At 42.0% G+C, this 20,184-nt stretch overlaps 1 pseudogene; it reads left to right on the forward strand.

Moving 5' to 3' along the window:
- Positions 1-843: 843 nt before the first annotated feature.
- On the forward strand, positions 844-11,041 carry LOC121477383 (annotated as a pseudogene).
- Positions 11,042-20,184: the final 9,143 nt, after the last annotated feature.

The following is a 20,184-nucleotide window of genomic DNA, read 5'->3' on the forward strand; positions in this document are numbered from 1 at the left end:
GATTTGCTTTCAGCATGGACTGAATAAAATCACCTTGAGGGCAAATATAGATATGGAAGAGAAGAAGGTCTGGAGCTGGGCCCTGAGCATTAAGTTGAAGAGGCAATACAGTGAGTAAGACTGAAAAGAGTGAAGTAGGAGGCATAGTAGGGCACGGTCACATCAGAGAAGTTGTTATAGGCATTTGTTCTTGTTTTTGCTGTCTGGTATTCAATCTCTTTCTTGTAAGAAGACCCCAAATATGCTTTAGGGGAGCCACCCCTCTCACACTTTAAATACATGGAATTCAGATGAAGCCAATTCTTTCTCCTGGGTCTTAGGGTTGGAGCATTTAACCAAAGCCTACGCCAGTTGATGCATTCCATTCCCCTGGCCACAGCAACTGGTTCAGAGATAGACACAGAACTTAGAACAAGACAATAGGACCAATTAGTGCAAATCCCAGGAATTCTTCGCTGAGGCATAATTTTTCCTGCTGGATCTGCACATTATTAAATGGAAGAGTGGAGTCTATGATAGCCATCCTGTCACTATGACAAGAGAGTACATATGAAAATGAAGCCAATTTGGAGAAAGTAGAGCCAGAAAATGCAGAAAAAGAAAACAGTCTTGGTAGTACCATCTATAAAGCCAGCCTTACCAGAACAGTAATTATATGACCAACAAATTGTTTTACTTGGTCACATTTGGCATGGGTTTCCCCTCACCAGCAATGAAATCCTAGCAGATGAAAAAGCAAGAGAAAAAAAAAGAAAAAGCTAGAGATGACTGATTCAGTGAATGCAGCATATGCTGATTAGAGGTTTAAATGGAGTCAGAAAAGTTCCCATAGGATTTGCCAACATGGAGGCCAGTGAGAGCCTTGACAAGATCAGTTGCACTACAGTGGTAGGTTGGAAACCAGATTCGAGTGGTCCTGTGGAATGTCCTCCATGCACATGCATTTTTAGTCAAGGCTCCTAATTGATGAAATGGAATAGAAAGGGCCCTGGACAGAGAATCAGGAAGTCTGGAAGCCAGACACAGCTCAGCCACTAACCGTTTACCTGACTTTGGACAAATTGCTCACTTTCCTCATCTGCCAAGTGATTACACCTGCCTAGTACCCAGAGGCCTCTCTGACTCTAAAATTCTTGGTATTTGCTTATTTTCAGCAAACTTATTCTGTTCTGGAACTCAGTGAAGGAAGAAGTTATCAAATCCACTTGGGTCTTATTAGCATACTCTCCTATGCTGCTAAATTAAACTCTCCTTAGCTCAATCTTCATTTCATAGGATCATTTCATTGAAGGTCCTATCGCTGTTGTGGGTGGCTTGTGCCACCCATGAGGGTGTGCCCCTGTCTCTAGCATTCTAGACTGGGTGTCTCCTCTGTGGTCACCCGTGACTAACACTGTGTCCTCTATGTCTTGGGGCCTCATACTGCTCTCACAGTTTACTGAAGATACAAGTTATGGGCTCCACAGTATCTAACCCAGAGAGATTCCCAAGCCTTTTGATCCTCTAAAAGAAAAATATTTTTGCTGATCATCTTTCATTTTTGTCAAAGTTTTTTCTGAAGAATGTTGAATATGCATTGTTCTTTACTTCATACCGCGCACCGGTCCCACTGCAAACTAAACTTTGGCCGTGAAGCAAAACATACACAAAAGGTCAACAGTGTTGAAATGCATCTCTCTTATATAGCTCAATCGGGAGCAGAACAGGAGAGGTTAATTTTTCAACCCGGTAATATACCGTATATATCAGCACTAACAATCAGGTTTTATTTCCCTGAGTCAGCTTTAAAAATAATGTTGACTTTTATGGTCGATACATTATAGATCACCATATTTATGTCAGAACATATTGGCATGAAAATAAATCAATGAAAATATTAATACAGGAGCCTCGTGTTTAAATGAAACCTCTTGCAACTCCACACCTTTCCCTCGTATTTCACTGTAGTGCTTTCTGAGACCTCACTTCTGACATGTTTTACTGAACATGACATCAAGGCCTGTTTTCATTCTCTATGACTACTGGTTTTAATCTGCCTTGCATATAATAAGGTTCAAAAATATTCACTTTGTTCTTTTACCAAAAACGTACATACCTGCATTCCATCATTAATAGGACTGTCAACTTAAATTTATGATTTATGTATGAACAAAATATCTCAGAGTCAAAGCTCTGACAGGCATACTATTAATAAATGAAACTCTCTGTGTTGGAGACCAGCTTCAAATATTATATTTGCTATCCACAACTGTTTTAGAGTCATGAGAAGTTTCTATTATAAGTATGTGTTTTAGAAAGCAAGTTCATAATTTAGACATTATCAAAGAAAAATGGGGTTTGGTGAGAAAGAAAACCTATTCTCATAAGTGTGTCTTCTCTTTTTGAATAATGGTGATACATGGGTCAATCAGAGTCTCTTGGGAAAATTTCTTTGGCTCTGTGTAGAGTTCATCATCTGCAATTGTAGTAGAAGCCAAAGGATGCCCAGAGGGAAAGCCGAGTCAGAAGAAGCAAGGAAGAAGGAGAAACTTAATAGAGAGAAGCAATAAAATAGAGAAATAATAGACAAAAGGATGAAAACATTGGTTGGTTGCAGCAGAAAGTAAAGTCCCTGGCATAATTCCTTTATCCCTATATTTAATCATCACCAGATCATGTTTATTTACCTCCTAAGTATCAGTTGAATCCATCCATTTCTCTCCATTGCCATCCTCACCACTCAAGTTAAAGCTACCATCTTGTCCCTCTTAAACTAAACCAAATGCCTTCCAACTTATTTCCAATGCTCCCTGCTCTCCACTCTCCAAAAAGCATCTAATTTAACCATGTTCTGTGTTTCTCATACACACATGTATACACACACAAGCATTAAACGCATTAGTAGGACAAACTCATTTAGATCTAAATGGGAAAAGTTTTCATATGCTAATATAGTAGAATATCTTTATGACCTCAAGACAGAGAAGCATTTTTAAACCAGATACAAAAAGCATAATCCATAAAAGAAAAATTGATCATTTCAACCATGTTAAAATTGAGAACTATTCTTTAAAAAAATACATATACCATGTATATACACCTACATACACACACACACACACACACACACACATATATACATGTTATTAAGCCAACAAAGCCACAGAGTTAAAAAAATTATAACATGAATAACTTTAAAGACCTATCCAAAGTGTGTAGAGAACGCCTAAAAATCAGTAACAACAAAAACAAGAAATTCATTAGAATAAAACGAGCAAGAAAAAACACGAAGAACGACTTCACAGAAAAGGATAAAGGATCAGATAGAGCAAGAGCTCTAATCTCCTGTGCAAAAGTAACACAGAAGTACAAGTAAAGGAAGAGGGTAACATCTCATAGGGCAAAAGAAAAGTGGGGTTTGGTGGGAAAATGCATTTTCTTCGGCATGTCTCCTCTTTCTGATGTTCTGTACTCACAGGACACGCCCACCAGTATGGTCTGGCCAGTGGGAGATAGAAGCTGGTGGACAAGTGCCTCCTTTTCTGGCCCTGGGAGGACCTTTTTTTTTTTTTTTTTTAAGATTATTTATTTATTTATTCATGAAAGACATAGAGAGAGAAAGGCAGAGACGTAGGCAGAGGGAGAAGCAGGCTCCAGGCAGGAAGCCTAATGTGGGACTGGATCCTGAGACTGCAGATCACACCCTGAGCCAGGTGCTCAACCGATGAGCCACCCAGGCGTCTCCTGGGAGGACCTTCTTGAAATGCAGTTGATGTAGGTTTTCAAATGACAGTCTCTAGGGACTGAGCACAAAGTTGCCTTTTGTGGGGGCAACTCAATAATCCACCTTGGAATCCTCCTATTAGCTCTTCCTCATTCACCAGGTTATTCCCCTTTTGTTCCTCACTCCTGTTCCCTAGGACTGTATTCCCTAATAAAATGATTGCACACTAAACCTTGGCTCTGCTTTCTGGGTGACTCAAGTTAAGACAACAGCATTCTCCTACCGCCCCCATGAGCTGAGTATGCAGAGCCATTGTGGATTCTTACCACCACTGCCCCCCACCTTAGCAACACCCTAGCAACAGGAAAGGCTCCAGTGATGGACAGCCTGTCTGCATGTTACTGATTTAAGCAGCATTTTAGGGGCAGGCTGGAGGGGAGCTTGCTGCCTGAGGGTAAGAGTGGATAGAGGGAGGGGTCCTAGACACAAGCCCTCCACTCTGCAGATGCCTTGGGCAACTTTACCACTAATCCTACAGCCCCAGGCTCTGCTACTGATCTCTGCTTTTGCCCCAAACCAAACCTGCTTTCTACATTTCTTGACACAGAACACAGGAAAAGACAGTCTCAGTGGTGGTGCATTTAAAGATCTTTGTCTGATGCCAAATGAAAGGAAAAGGAAAAAGTTTCATAAAGATCCCCTTTCAAGGTTGTGAGCCCAAAGGCAATGATGAACTTCTACAACCACAGGACAATACAACTACAGTTATTTTTACTGCAACATTAACGTTAAAAATTCCGATTTCAAAGTCAGTTTGAGGGATCACACAATTGTACAGATGGAGTAAAAAGATTTTTTTTTAGTAGTGATTATTTTTCTAGACAAAGTAACATCAGTTTCAGAGCAGCCACCTAGTCTGTTGTGACAGTACAATGTCAGAGAATGTTTCACAATCACTCCCCATGTTTACACTAATTTGAAGCTGCCAATTATGTCGCGTCCTTGTCAACAGGAAACAAAAATGTGCAAGCTGCTATATAAATTAATTATTGAAATTAAGTACTCACTGTCTCTAGACAGTCCCCTAAATTATTTAAAGGATCCAGTTTGCTTTCCTTGAGGGGAAAAAAAAAAGCCCTTGGACTCCAGTGTTTTGGGGACAATCCAAATGTGTAAAAAGAATCCAGGTACACAACAGAGGTATGCTTGCAGTGTAAAAATATAGTATAAAATCATTAAAAAGCTAATGTCAGTGCCTTTTATCTTAAGACTCAACTGGGTAGAAGGTTGCTATGTAGGTCTCATTCTTAATAGCTTTTTCTTTTTTTTTACAGTATTTAAAAATTCTATTTATTCTGTTCTCTCTTTACCATTATTTCCAAATCATGCTTTTTATTTTTTTTTTTTAAGATTTTATTTATTTATGAGAGACAGAGAGAGAGAGAGAGAGAGAGGCAGAGACACAGGCAGAGGGAGAAGCAGGCTCCATGCAGGGAGCCCGACATGGGACCCGATCCAGGGTCTCCAGGATCAGGCCCTGGGCCGAAGGCAGTGTGCTAAACCGCTAAGCCCTCCGGGCTGCCCTAGATCATGCTTTTTAAACTAGGGTTCTGTCGTCTATAACAAAGGCACTACATAAAGTTACTTCAGGGATGACCTGCTCTTTTATTTTCATGTCTTCTTTCTTTGTTGTAGTACATCTATGGGAAGGGGAGGAGGGAGGGAGGTAAGAAAACATTTCCTGGAAATCTGGGAATGAGCTGAGTCTCTGTTTTGTAAAAAAGCCCAGGCTTTCTCCAGATCATCTCAGATAGGACTTCCCCGAACCTCTCTGAACCTCTCTGAACCTTGGTTTGCTCAGCTGTAAAACAGGGAAAATAATGCCTACCACAATGCCTATCTCATGAAATCAATCATGATAACAGGCTGCTTTTGGCTGACTGTATCTCCATTTCGTAGTGTGAACCTAGCATAGTAACTGTAGATATAAGATAAATAAGAGGTAGTTTGATTGGTGGGGTTTCCTGTCTGTCCTCAAAGAATTATACCTCATCCACAGCGGCTATTCCTGGACCTGAGCCCAACCCTAGTTCCTATTTCCTCCAGGGAGGGGCTAGGGATTGTAACCTGTAGGTCTTCATCGCCACCCAGTGGTCTGCTGGCCAAGTAACACCAAATTATCTACTGGATTTGAAACACTTAGGAAAAGTAATTCAAAATAAATCACCAATTACTTTAATCCACCGCCTCATTTTTTAAAAATCTTGTTGAAAAATCAAATAATTACATGTAGTATGAATAATAAATCCCTAATTCATCTTTAAAGAGTACACATATTAACAGTTTTTCAGAATAACTTGTATAAATGAACTTTTACTGTCTGAAGGTATTTATGAGACTCCATTACATCGCTTCACTGTTGAAGTCTGTCCCTTGCAAGAAAAGTCTTCAGACAAAGGTAAAATATTAAATATTAAAATCAATTCATATATTTAAACACATATAATACAATAGTGGCATTTTAAAATGAAAATGAGCAATTCCCACTCCTTTGGCCCAGAATCTTTTTTTAAAGGTTTTCTCATTCAAGGACCATTCCTCAACAATTGAAAGGCAGTAACATTTTATTGTTACTCAAATTTATTCATTACTTTTCCCTTTTTGAACTCTTGAAATATGTATCTTATAAACACTTGTTAAAGGAGAGAGAATAGTTCTTTCATCTTAGGTGTGTCACTTCCCTGGGTGGTGATAACTACTTTAGACCATTAAAATGACAAAGACTCTCCTATCCCCTTTGAAAGACACCCAGTGTGGTCCGCAGAGATCTCTACTGCACCTGGGGGCTTGCTGAGGTCCCTGCCCTGTTCAGCAGAGCGCCAGAAACAGACCCAGGCTCATTGACACTCACAGTGGGAAGAACCCTGGGCTCAAGGTCAGAAGCCGTGGTACCCATTTGGTGACACCTGTGTCATTCTTTCCATGAGGCCCATCCTCTCACTGAGCCATTTGAAAGAAAAAAAAATCCCAACCCTAAATTGTGTCAGTCTTTTTGAAAGCTGTTGAGCTAATGGTAACAAAGAGGGGAAAGTGCATTATGCATGCAGTACACACTTGCTAGAAGTGTGGACTTCTTAAAATCGGATTCATCATGGCAGAGGCCCCTTAAGTTCTCTTGTGTTGCAAAACCTCAGCCTGCCACTCTTCCACTCTTTTTCCTTTGTTCTTTGAATAGCTACACAGCCCTTCAGTTCTGCATCCCAGAGAATGCAGAGAATTAGGAGTTTTAGGGAGCAAGGAGAAAAGTCCAGCAGATGACAGAAACCAGAGAAGAGAGGTTTCAAAGAGGAGGGAGTGGTCAATACTGTCACAGCTTCCAGCAAGTGAAGTAATCCCTTATGGCCTTCTTTCCCTCCCCCTCTTCCTTTCTCCATAACAGCAACCTCAATGATACACTAGTCCAAACACTGTCTAGTTCTCTACACTTACGCCTTGACTAATATGGTCATCCTCTCATCCGAAAAGCTGTCCCTCCCCACCCAGTAGGCCTTAAAGCACATTTAAGGTATCTCAGTCTGCTCAAGCTGCTGTAACAAAATACCCTACTGTCGGCTTAAATGGTAGAAACAGTTCTGGAAACTGGGAAGTCCCAGATCAAGAACCGCAAGGTTTGGTTCCTGGTGAAAGCTCTCTTCCTGGCCTGAAGGCCACCTTCTATGTCCTCACATAAAGCAAGTTTTCTCTGATATCCTTCATTACAAAGACACTAATCCTACAGAATTAAGATCCCGCTCTTATGATCTCACCTAACTTTACCTCCTTACTTTAACTGTAGTTACATTGGGAGTTAAGCATTCAGCAGATGAATTTGTATGGAACACAGTTCAGACCATAGCCTCATAGCCATGAAAGTAAAACTCATGAAGAAAAGTAACTTTCTCCAGTTATGGGGTAACAAAGGCACACTTGCCTTCCCATCCTCCCACATAAACAAAAGAGCTCAGGTTTTCAGGGCACCATGGTCTCTAGGAAAAGAGGGAAGAACGAGTAGGAAGAGGACTAAAATGTGTTGGGTCTGTCCCTTGCAGCAGGCCTGTGGGGCCTGTGTGCCTTTCTTCTAGATAATTCTCACAGAAACCTCACCAGAGAGACTGTCCCATTTTATACCTGAGGAGACCATGGCTCAGAGACAAGGTGGCTTATTTCAAACCTTAGTAGTGGTCCCTGACAGAGCTAGGTCACAGCGCTTTCCACCACACCACATGGTGCTCCGAGGAAGCAGAAACCCACAATCCACATCAGGAACAAGCCAACTAGATTAGAGGGCCTAGAGAGCCCTATAGGGGTGTCTTCTCTCTCAATTTCCTCAGCAGTAAACTGGAGCTAATAATGCTTCATCCACAAGGTTGTTCTGAGTATTAAATAAGATCACAGTGTGAACTGGCTGGCCGAGCCTGCAGTAAGCCAGGCTGGTTCCCCTCTTTGGCTTCCCTCTGAGAGCCCACACCAAGATGGGAAGGCAGCTTCGATGGAAACAACTAAGCATTTGCCAACCCCCCACATGAAAGATTACAGAGAACAAAATGAGAGAAAACTATATTCTTTTTACTCACCCCATCAAAAAGCTTTGCTCTCCTAATCAAGTAGATCCCAAAGCCAGTTAGCGAGGTGGCCAGCCCTTTGGCAAGCTGCAGCACAGAGCCACCATCCTGCAACCTCAGAACGTGTCTCAACCCTCAAGCTTCAGGCACTGGCCTCACCACTGGCCTCACCACCTACTCACTCAATCTCAGGGACACCCTCAACTCCTCCTCTGGTGCTTGCCCTATGTCCATTCAGTCCTGTCATTCCTGCCTCAGCAGCATCTCCGGGGACAGGTCCCTGCCCTCCATCCATCCCTCGTGGCCTCACCCAGAGTACTGAGCATCTCTCATCTGCATGCTCTGCTACAGCTCCCTTACAGTCTGACTGCTCCAGTCCTGGGCTGCTACTAAGCATCTCCCTTAAACACAGCCTATCCCTAAACACTTCTGCTGAAGAACATTCATTCTCCTTCTGGTGGCATCCCCCACCCTGGCTCTCCTGCCATCCCAGGACACGCTGAGCCCTTAAACTCCATACCCTTTTGTGGGCTGCCTCCCCCACGCCACCCCCACAGGAAGTGCCCTCATCCTTCTTTGCCTACCAAGCTGCTCTGTTCTTTTTCCAAGCAGCTCGAATGGCACCTCATTAAGAACCTTCACTGAACTCCCTTAGCAGAGAACTGCTGCATTCTGCTGGTCTTCACAGCATTTTGTTGACCATTCTTCACATTGTCACAATTAGCTGTATTGGTTTGTGTCTTCCCCACCAGACTGTGAAATCCTGGAGAGCAAGAGCCATATTTTATTCATGTTCCTATCCCTAGTGCCAGACCCAAGAGATGCTCAATAGATGTTTGCTGACTGGCAGAGTGAATGAGGTCTTTGCTCCTTTTGTTGTGAATAAAACTCTGCTATAGCTTATAGTCAACACTCAATTGATCCCAAAATTACCTATCTTAAACCTTTTTCTCTTGCCCTGGATTAGTCTTTCTGAATGTCAAATTCTAGAAACAAACTTTTCATTCCTGTAGGCTCCATGGTGATTGGCTGACCAACCCACTGACTTGCCAATGTGACACATGAGGATTCACACACAGCTTCCCCAGCTATGTGGATCTGCCTATTCGATCTCCTTCATCAGCAGAGGCAGGAATATGAAAGAAGCTGCACCTGGCTTTATGGCTCAGACTTGTTTTCTTGGGTGTTTGGGATGCTGAGATGGTTAATAAGCAAATCAGCCTCAGTATTCAAATACGCAGTTAATAAATCCTGAAAGAGATACAAATCAAAATTTCCTTGGAGGTTTCCTGGCTCTATGCAAAGGATTCTAGCCAAAGGAGTCAGTGATCCAGGTTGTATGTCCTGTTTAAATTACAGCAGCACCTTCCTGCACCAGAAGGTGCTGCTGCACTTGAACTGCACCTGCACTTGAGCTTCCTAGCACACCTAGCCTGGAGCAGAGAGCATATAAGACAGTGTAAGGCCAGCCCTTTGAACCTGGTAAGTCTACAAGCCCTGCTTTTAAAGACTCCTGTGCCCTTGGGTTATTTTTTGTTGTGTGTGTGTGTGTGTGTTTTCTCCTGGAGCTGGCCTATCTCAAAGACTCTAACCAGATTTTGGGAACCCAGACTTGAATGCCAGATCAAGGGAGAGGCTAACCAACACCTAGCCAAAGTCATGATGCCATGCCGCCCATTTTGTTTTTTTCCCAGGAGGAGCACAAGCAGGAGCTATTGTGCTCCCAGAGGGAGCCTCCCAGAAGATGGAGATGCTGGATACTAATGCCTCAAGGGAACAGACAGTCTGCAAGTTCTCAGAGGACTACAAGCAAATCTACCTCTCCCTGACCTACAGTATCATCCTCGTGCTAGGGATGCCTCTGAATGGCATGGTCTTGTGGCTCTCCTGGCGCCAAACCAAGCGCTGGAGCTGTGCCACCATCTATCTGGTGAACCTGATGGTAGCTGACCTGCTTTATGTGCTGACGCTGCCCTTCCTCATCACCACCTACTCCCTGGGTGACAGGTGGCCCTTCGGGGAGCTGCTGTGCAAGCTGGTGCGCTTCCTGTTCTACACCAACCTCTACGGCAGCATCCTGCTACTGACCTGTATCTCTGTGCACCGCTTCCTGGGCGTGTGCCACCCCCTGCGTTCACTACCCTACCGGACCCGCCGGCACGCCCTCCTGGGTACGGCCACCACTTGGGCCCTGGTGGTCCTCCAGCTACTGCCCACACTGTTCTTCTCCCACACAGAATACATCAATGGCCAGATTATCTGCTATGACATGACCGGTCCTGAGAATTTTGATCAGTTTTTTGCCTATGGTGTGGTTCTGACGTTGTCTGGCTTCGTCTTTCCCTCCTTGGTCATCCTGGTGTGCTACTCGCTGATGGTGAAGAGCCTCATCAAGCCAGGAGAGGCCCTCATGAAGACAGGCAATGCAACCCGGGCCAAGTCCATCCGAACCATCTTGCTGGTGTGCGGCCTCTTCACCCTCTGCTTTGTGCCCTTTCACATCACACGCTCCTTCTACCTCATGCTCCGCTTCCTACCTTCACAGGACTGCCAGCTCTTGATAGTGGTCAGCGTGGCCTATAAGATATGGAGGCCTCTGGTAAGCATGAGCAGCTGCCTCAATCCAATCCTGTACTTTCTATTAGTTGGGAACAACAGAGTCAGGCTCTTCCAGGAACTCAGGCAGAACAAGGGAAAGAGACCCATGGGTGGCCAGATCTGGGTACTGACAAGATGAAGTACTGCCAAGATACTGACGATGACTTGTCTGAACACAGTCATGTGCTATTGGGAGAGGGGCTCAAGATCTCCTAGTTGTGTCCTGCTACAAAGGATTTTATATTGATATGAAGAGATTTTAAGGTTCCTGGGTGACTCTGTCAGTTAAGCATTTATTTGCCTTTGGCTCAGGTCATGATCCCAGGGTCCTGGAGTCAAGCCCTGCATTGGGCTCCCTGCTCAGCAGGGGGTCTGCTTTTCCCTTTCCTTGTGCCCCCCACCTTCTCATGGATGCACTCTCTTGTTCTCTAATAAATAAAAATCTTTAAAATAATTTTTTTAAAAAAAGATATTTTAAAGTAAGAATATGAAGAGAGCCACCAACACAAAGGAAAACCTTATTTTAAACAGAGCTGACATTTATCTCATCACTTAGACCTTGGCTAGAATACCACCTCCTCAAAAGCTCCTACCCACCCTAGTTAACACTGACCTCTCTCCCCATAACCCAGTTCCCTATCTACTTTTTAACACTTATTAGTATCTGAACCTTGTTTACTCATTTATTTCACCTGACTGCTATACCCCTAACGCCTGCATCTGCAGCAGGGCCCAGCACATAGTGAGTGTATAATGGACAGTAGAAATGAATGGATGCATGGATGAATGAGTAAGTCATGACTGGTTGCATGAATAAGTGAATAAAGTCCTTACTATGGAAAAGCACTTTCCATGGAATAACTCATTTAATGCTCACAACAGCCCTTGGAGGTGGGAGCTACTGTTTGCCTCATTTACAGATAAGGATACGGAAATAGAGGGCTTTAAGTAACTTGTCCAAGGTCACCCAGCTGGAGAATGTCCAGATCATCATGCTGGATGGAAGCTTTGAAGCCAGGCACTGGCCTCCAAAGCACACACTCCTAAGACTGAAGTGTATGGCCCGATCCAAGCATTGGTCAAGATCTAGCCAAGTTCTCCTCAACAGCATCAGCTCATCATTTTAGGTGACTTCACCTTTCATATAGTTGCTCTCATGTACAGACCACTGAGTATCCAACGTGTGTTCTTTTACATTACACTTCTTAACAGGGTTCTGATTAAGATTAGAAAAAGCTCTGTAGGACAAAGTGGGGGGGGGGGGGAAAGGGCAAACTGACTGCATGAATGACAACTCACCTTATTCTTATTTGAATTTAATGTGAGTTTTTGACAGAAAAATTTTATCACTGTCTTTAATCATAATATGATGTTCATTCTTTAAAAAAATAACATCCAAAGTAATCCAAAAAGATAAACTTAAAAACCTCATATTTGAACAATATTGATCTCCAAGGAGTTCTCAGATCTAAACATACATTATTTAATAGTTCATTATAATCTCCCTATGAAGAGGTGAATAAGACTTTTTAATAAAAACCAAAGTGTAACCCCTCATTATTACCCCACTCTAATTACAGGAAGTGTCTGAAGAAGCCACGTCTATGTCTAAATTATAAAATTTTATTGTAAAAGTACAGTTTATTGCTTTCAAGGGCACACAATAATTAGAACTAGACAAAGTATTGCCTAGCAGAATTCCTTGAGATAATTAATGTAATGAGTAGGCAAAGACGTTTTCTAATTAGCAGGTCAGCTGTTTCCACATAAGTGCCTCTATAGCAGCTAAGAGAACTTAAAACTGTTTGATCTTTTGAATATTCTCAGCTTTCTTGCTTATATTATTCATTTTTGTCCCCTTCTTTGCATAGCACACCGGGAAGTCATCTGTCCAACGGTCGCAATGATTATCCCTTACAAATTAATATGGCTTACATTACTGGAAAACTGGTGCACTAGGTTCCTCAAGAAAAACATAAAGCCATCCCCTGTGTCCTCTTAGCCCTTATCTTGAATGCACATCGGCCTGCTAACCCTGGAGGCGGGAAGAAGACTAATCTAGAATCCTCAGGACACATTACCTTTATCTAAAAAAAGTACTTTAACACCTATGGCCAAAGTTTTCCAGCCTTTAGTCTTTGTTAACTTAGGTGCTTGCAATTATTTCCCTGATCTATATAACGCTAATTTTTCTTCTGCAGAGTCTTCTGACCTACTTAACAGCAAAGTAAAATTTTTAAGTTATTTTTAAGTTATTTCTGTAAAGTTGGGATCAAAAAAGTTTAATTTAGTTGACATCACATCCTGGTTTTCAGGGATAATTATCTCAAGACAAGAATCAAACTAGACTATTCCTTTTGGAAAAAAAAAAAAAAAAAAAGACCCACTTGTAAGAGTTGCTGGGAACCTACTGCTCACCATCAGTCTGAGGGATGTTCCTGACTCCTCTGTGGTCACTGAAAATTCATCCAGAAGGAAACAGAAAGACTAGAAGAAACAAAAGTTCTTTCTGAATCTACTCACTCAATGTCCACCATCCTGGTCAAAGCTGAGATCCTCAAATATGTTATTGCTCTGGGCCCCAAGAATCTTGATAATCTGCCTGGTTGTTTGGAACAAAGCTGAAGGTCAGCAAATATTACCATGTACAAAATAGCATGACTGAGGCAGCAGTGGATGACAATAAAATGGCTGTAGGCACCTACAAAAGTGTCAAGCATCGTACCAGCCCTTAAGGATGTTATAGACTATTGGAGAAGCAAAACAAGACCACACAAACAACAATATGAATGTTAATTAAACAGTTTCAGCAGCTATGAAGAAATCATGTCAGTTGTTAATTAATCAAAAGCGAACAGTACAGAAGTTAAGTATTAGGGAAGTTTCCCAAGCAGGGTTAACAATACTACTACTGGCTGAGAGGATCCTGAAAAGCATTACAAGCATGCATAAGTCTAGTGAAATCTCAATTAGCACAATTTCTCAAGCAGTGTTCGAGAACATGGAAAATCTGTGTAAGAGTCGATAGTTGGTTCCTGAGGGGGAGGAGGTAGAGATGATGCTGGAAAGGTGGGCTGAAGTGTGATTACAAAAGCCATCCCAAAGCCAGCAAAAGAATCACTCAAGGCACAGGGCATCTCTGAGGGCATCTGAACAGGACAGTGGTTGATCAAAGCCGTGAACCAGAAACTTAACCTGCCAGTCCCCATGTTTTGAATGAATTGGAGAAAAGAAACAAAACTATCACAGCGGTCTTATGTGAGGTCTCCTAATGACTCTCCCTTCAAAGCCAGCCTCCACACCGCCACCCCATTTTCTTTAAAAAAGCATTTTTTGTGCATCACACTCTCCCTAATTCTGTCCATAGACCCACCCCCCAACCCTCACTTCTATGAGACAAAGCCCAGACTTCTCACGCAGGCATACTACACCTATCACAGTGTGGTCCCAGCTGAACTTTTCAACTCATAGCTCTCCTGATCCACTATGTGGATTTCTACCTCTCACATGTTTACCATTCAATACACCATCCCCAAAACCTTCTCCACAAGCTTAAGTACTCCTCTTCCCAGACCTTGCGCTCTACTTCCTCCAGATGCCACTGGTCTCACTCTGAACTGCTGACTCTCCCACTGGCTTATCACCTTGGAGTTGATGATGGGCTCCTGTCTCATTCCAAGTCTGTTTTCTCTCCCCCACTACTCCATTTTCCAATCTGTAGAACATGGCATGCTAGCAACTTCTGAAGACAGTAGACTCTCAGTAGGCAATGGTGATGCTGATAATGAAGAAGGCAGCAATCCACATTGAGAAGACCACTGCAGTGACCCAAGTATATAGATAACAGGCATGAATAGAACTGAAAAGATTTTAAAACATCTTAGAAAGACTTAAGATAAATAAAATACTTATTTAGGCATGAGTGGTAAGGAGACAGAACAAAAATGACTCTGAGACTCCAAGCCCGAGGAATCAAAAGAATGATAAACTAGCATCTAGCATGAGGTAGGCACTCAATAGTCAATGGGGAAAGAAAAAGAGAGGGAGGAAGGGAGGCAGACTGAACAGTGCAGGAGAGAGTTCAGATTAAGACAAGTTTAATGTAAGTGCTTGAGGGAGGCCTCAGCTGGAAATGCAGGATGGAGGTTCAGAGATGGCTTCGGATCAAACCCTTGAGTTTAGAGTTGTCTAGCCAGGGATATATTCAAAGCTACAGATGTAAATGATACCTGTGAGAAAGAAGGAAAGAGAACAAATAGAGGACCAGGGAGATATAGGAATCATAAAAGTCTTGACAGGTGACACGGGGATAAGGAGGTGGTGCTAGAAAGTCAGTAAGACAACAATTTCAAGAACGACGGTAACTAATCAAAGGCATCACATGAAAAAGACTAGTCAGAGACCGAATAGCTGTCTCTCAGAAAGCAACCCAAATGCCAACTCTTCCAAGAAGCCTCCCCTGACCATGCATCAGAATGCCCTTTCCCTTCTCTGACCCATCATCCACACCTAAGGCACATCTCCCCTGTATGAGCAGCAAAATTTAAATGCTCTTACTTCCCCTCCTACAGGATCTAGCAGAGGCTTCAACATATGGGTACCTACTAAATCTTTGTAGAATAAATGAACACACAGCGAATGATTCCCCTGTGTATGCTTTTCTGAAATTACCGCCTAAATCCAATTTATGAATGTGTGCCTATAAAATTAAATCATGAGTTGTCTGGTATTTATTTGTTCTAACACTCACCAACTCCAATTCAAAGCAATTCCAGAATACACAATACCTGCAAGCATGCTCACTTTTTAGCCCATATATTAAAGACAATAAAGAGGGGAAATGTTTCACAAAGTTGTCTGCAATTAAGCACAACTTAACCTAACATTAAAAAGCTATATATTCTCATTATCTTTTACTTTCTTGTAAACCAGCCAAATCTCTTTAGTATTTCAATTTCTTAACTTTTTGTTTTGTTGAGAGGTTTGTTTTGAACATATCAAACAACTTCAAAGGTAATGGCCTTAAGAGGAACTCCATGATGAGAAGCAGAACTTAAGTTCTTGCAGCAAGCTGTAGCTGGAAATTTTTATAGTGGTTAAACCATGAACAAAAAAGCAAAGAGAGCCACTTCAAGAAAATTAAAGAATCGCAGTCTGAGAATGTTCCACTCCACAAGTAGAAAAACACATTAACAACAAGACCTTTATAAAGCAGTAACCTCACAATAAAAAAAAAACAGCCGCTGAAGACTCCTTATGTTCTCTCTTCCTTTGTAGCCTAGTTTCTTGCAAGAGTAGGCTACACTTTTTTTTAGAGTAATTTCTACCTTGGATTCATACTCCAAATCATTACAAGCTGGCTGCTCTTTCCTGTTAAATGGCACCACCATCCATTCAAGCTGGAAATCTGGGAGTCATCTTCAATTTCAGCCTCTTCCTCCTTACACATCACGATCACATTGTCAGTTGGACCTCCCAAGCATCACTAGAACTTGTCTTTTCCATCTTCCCAGTCACTGCTTTAGTTCAAATTTCCATCATCTCTCATGGGCTTCACTGCTCCAACATATTAAACATCTTCCTGACTCCAGATTTGTTTTCTCAAACTCCATGTCATTTCCTTCCTTCTGCTTCTAGGGCCACCTTTTTAAAATGTAAACCCCATCTTAATCCCCAACAGAAAAATCTTCCAAAAACTCCCATTTGGCTTCAGGATTAAGATCATGCTGTGCATGGGGGTACCTCAGTGGCTCGAATCCATTAAGCCTCAGATCTTGGTTTTGGTGCAGGTCCTGATTTCAGGGTCCTGGGATCAAGCCCCACATCAAGCTCTGTGCCAGGTGGAAAGTCTACTCCTCTGTTCTGCCTCTATCTCCCTCTGCCCAACCCCTCACTCGCATGCACTCTCTAAAACAATCTTAAAAAAGATCATGCTGAAAAGGCTTCCCCAATCTGCCTTGTATCAAAATTTTCAAGCTAACCTCCTGCCCTCCCACATCATCTTCACTCCATTTTCATTAACCAGTAGGCTCGCTCAGCTTTAAGACCTCTTGCCCTCTCCACTCTTGCCCCACTCCCTCATCCTACTCATTCTTTATGATACAGCTCAAAGACCATCTCCTCTGGGAGTCTTTGAAGTATTCTAGGTCCTCTGAACCCCATTAGCCATCGCTCTGTAACAGTGTTCATCAAACTATATCACAATCACAGAATCACTGATTCCTTTGTCTGTTTTCCTCATGCATCCATGCAACCCTTGAGGAAAATGGGTTTACATTTTCCACATCTCTGACTCACCACCACCTCTAGTAAAGAACCTTAGGTTCAGTAATGCCAGAAGCAAATGATAACACAGAAGACTGTGCTTATCTTACATCATCAAGCATCATCATATTATTATAGTGTTATGCCTGGTTTTCCCTACAACTGCTTTTCTTTGAATTACATGATGATGCCAAACATATATCCCAATTTTAAAGATGTGAGGGGTGAAATATTATAGTCCATGAAATACAGCATATTAAGTTCCATAATCATGAAAACTTTATGCACTTAATCATCAGACTAGAAAAGCCTTTCAGAAGTTCCAGTGTTAAAAAATATACCAAACTTAACTCTTAAATGAAGGGCCCACATGTACATTACCTTCAAATATTACAATATTTTTCCTACGAAGTGATCACCGAGAAACTATTTGTTCTATATCTTAACTGTGGTAGCCAGAACACAAATCTCTATTAAAACTCATGGAATTGTAAAATAAAGTTAAAGCCACGGGAAGTATTTCAAAGCATCCACTAAATATGTCTGCTGTCTTAGGCCCATTTCCCCACTCTCCATCCACCGAGCCTGGACTCTACTTACACGGACCCCACCAGAACCCAAAGAGGACACTTATTTCTCCTTTGACACTTTCACTCCATTTCATGATCAGTGACTCTAAAACCTGCCTGCAGGCCCATCTGCCCATTCCCTCTATGTCCCAGCCCAGGCTTCTTGTTGCTAATTTGGGCCTGTTCTCCTTCCAGCTATTTCTATCCCAGCCTCCCCTCTCTCATCCTCCTCCCACCTCATTCCATCAACTATCCCATCTCTTATATGCACTGTACCCTGTGAAATCTGGGTTGGGAAGGGGGGAAAAAGAAGGGCTCACCTTGTGTCCTAACACTTTTATTCTTCCCTAGGGATGCCAGGATCTGCTCTGAAAGGTTAGAAACTACCTGAACATGCTAAGACACAGAACCCTGAAATAATCAGATTTTCCTTAGAAAACTGAACAAGCCTCAATATTGGGGGGGGGGGGGGAGGCGGAAGAGTTGGATAAACTTCAAAAGAAGCTTGAAAATGTCATCAGCCCACACTTTCCTTTCAGCTGTTTCTGAACAACCCACCATATCCTAGAAATTTCTGAGCATGCTCCATTTATTTGCCAGAGTGCCCAACGGAATCTTTGGCACAATCCTAGGAGAGCCATTTTCTCCAACCCATCAACTAAATGTAAGGAATGGATAGATATTTCTCTAGATAATATTTTAGGTCATCCATCAATGAATATATATCTAACATGTGGCAATCAACCATATCTGTATGTTTCATAAATTAGGTACATGAGCCCTAGAAGAAACTCTAGTGATATTCCATTTTGCTAATCAGGAAATGGAAGCACAGAAAGCTACAATGTAGTGAAACTTAGGAGACAAGCATGAAAGGTGACCTTCTTCAAAGAGACAAAAAAGACAAACTCCTACAAAATACACACTAATCCCAAATAGAATGCCACTGATTTTTATTACACAATTGATTTGCAGTCAAACATATGGGGGAAAAATCATTTTAGGAAGTTGAGTGAGTTAGGCAGGGTCACTGCCAAGATGTGGGACTGATAAAGATCCACCACGGAAAAGACATGTATACTTGAGTACATGACCTTATATACGAACACCTCATGGAACTAACTGGTATTAAGTTTGTAAACAGCTTGGTTGTCTGGCATACCTGCATGATGTTAAAGGCTTTTCAGTATTTCTTACAAAATATCGAAAGATTTCCCCATTAACTTCTAGGTCGCAAATCTCTGTTCAGGGCCTAAACTCAATTTCCCCCTGGTGTACTCCAGGAACATGCAAATGGAAAAAGCCAAGGAGAATCAGGTTGAGATATCCCAGAAATCACAGAGAGCTTGCAGACAAGTTGAACCTGTTCTTTGCCACCAGTGGGGCCAGAAAGTTTATTTCCTTAGCTTTTACCCCATTTTCTATTCTGTTTTTTCTCTCAAGTTTCCTTTCACATGCATTTTTTTCCCTGTCAATGCAAATTCTAACTCAGGGACCTATTAACTCCCACCTAACTCCATCCCCAAAATTCTTTGGGAAACATTACCTGTCACCTTCCTCCTTTCTGAAACTATCACTTTCCTCAAAAGTAGCACTCAAACTTGGGAATTTTGTTCTCTATGAGTTTTTAAAAGCTTTTATTACAGTGTTATTGCTGAATAATTAGAAGTATAAATAAGCCTTGAAGATCCCTGGATGGCTCAGTGGTTTAGTGCCTGACTTCGGCCCAGGGCATGGTCCTGGCCTGGCTCCATGCAGGGAGCCTGCTTCTCTCTCTGCCTGTGTTTCTGCCTCTCTATCTCTCTGTGTGTCTCTCATGAATAAATAAAATCTTAAAAAAAAAAAAAATGTAGAAATAAGCCAAAAGAAAGTCCTCACTCAGAGACACTTACATACATATCCTTCAGACATGTTTGTTTGTTATTAAAATAGCAGCACTCTGTGGGTGCCTGTGTGGCTCAACTGGTTGAGCATGCTCAACCAATTGAGCATCTGACTCTTGATTTTGGCTCAGGTCGTGATCTCAGAGTTGTGGGATCCAGCCCCACACTGGGCTCCACACACACAGCAGAGTCTGCTTGGGTTTCTCTCCCTCTGCCCCTCCCACTGTGCACAAGCAAGCTCTATTAATAAATCATAAAAAAAAAAGCAGCACTCTGAATCTTTACATGATAATGCCATCATTCCATGTCAATGCTCTCTAATGAAACCATTTAATGACTGTCTTAATATTTCACTTTAAGCACATGATATGGTGTACTTAATAAACCTATTCTAATAAACATGAGTGTTTTCCTTTTTAAGGCTATCATAAAACAACCAACCTTGCTACGAAAATACTTTCTTAAAATACATTTATGTGTATATTTGCCTGATAGCTTTCTTGGGATGAATTATTAGAAATAAAACTGCTAAGTCAAAAGGCATGTAGTCCACCATCATGAAGTCC

The sequence above is a fragment of the Vulpes lagopus genome, chromosome 17 (genome assembly GCF_018345385.1).
Source record: "Vulpes lagopus strain Blue_001 chromosome 17, ASM1834538v1, whole genome shotgun sequence".
Taxonomy (NCBI): domain Eukaryota; kingdom Metazoa; phylum Chordata; class Mammalia; order Carnivora; family Canidae; genus Vulpes; species Vulpes lagopus.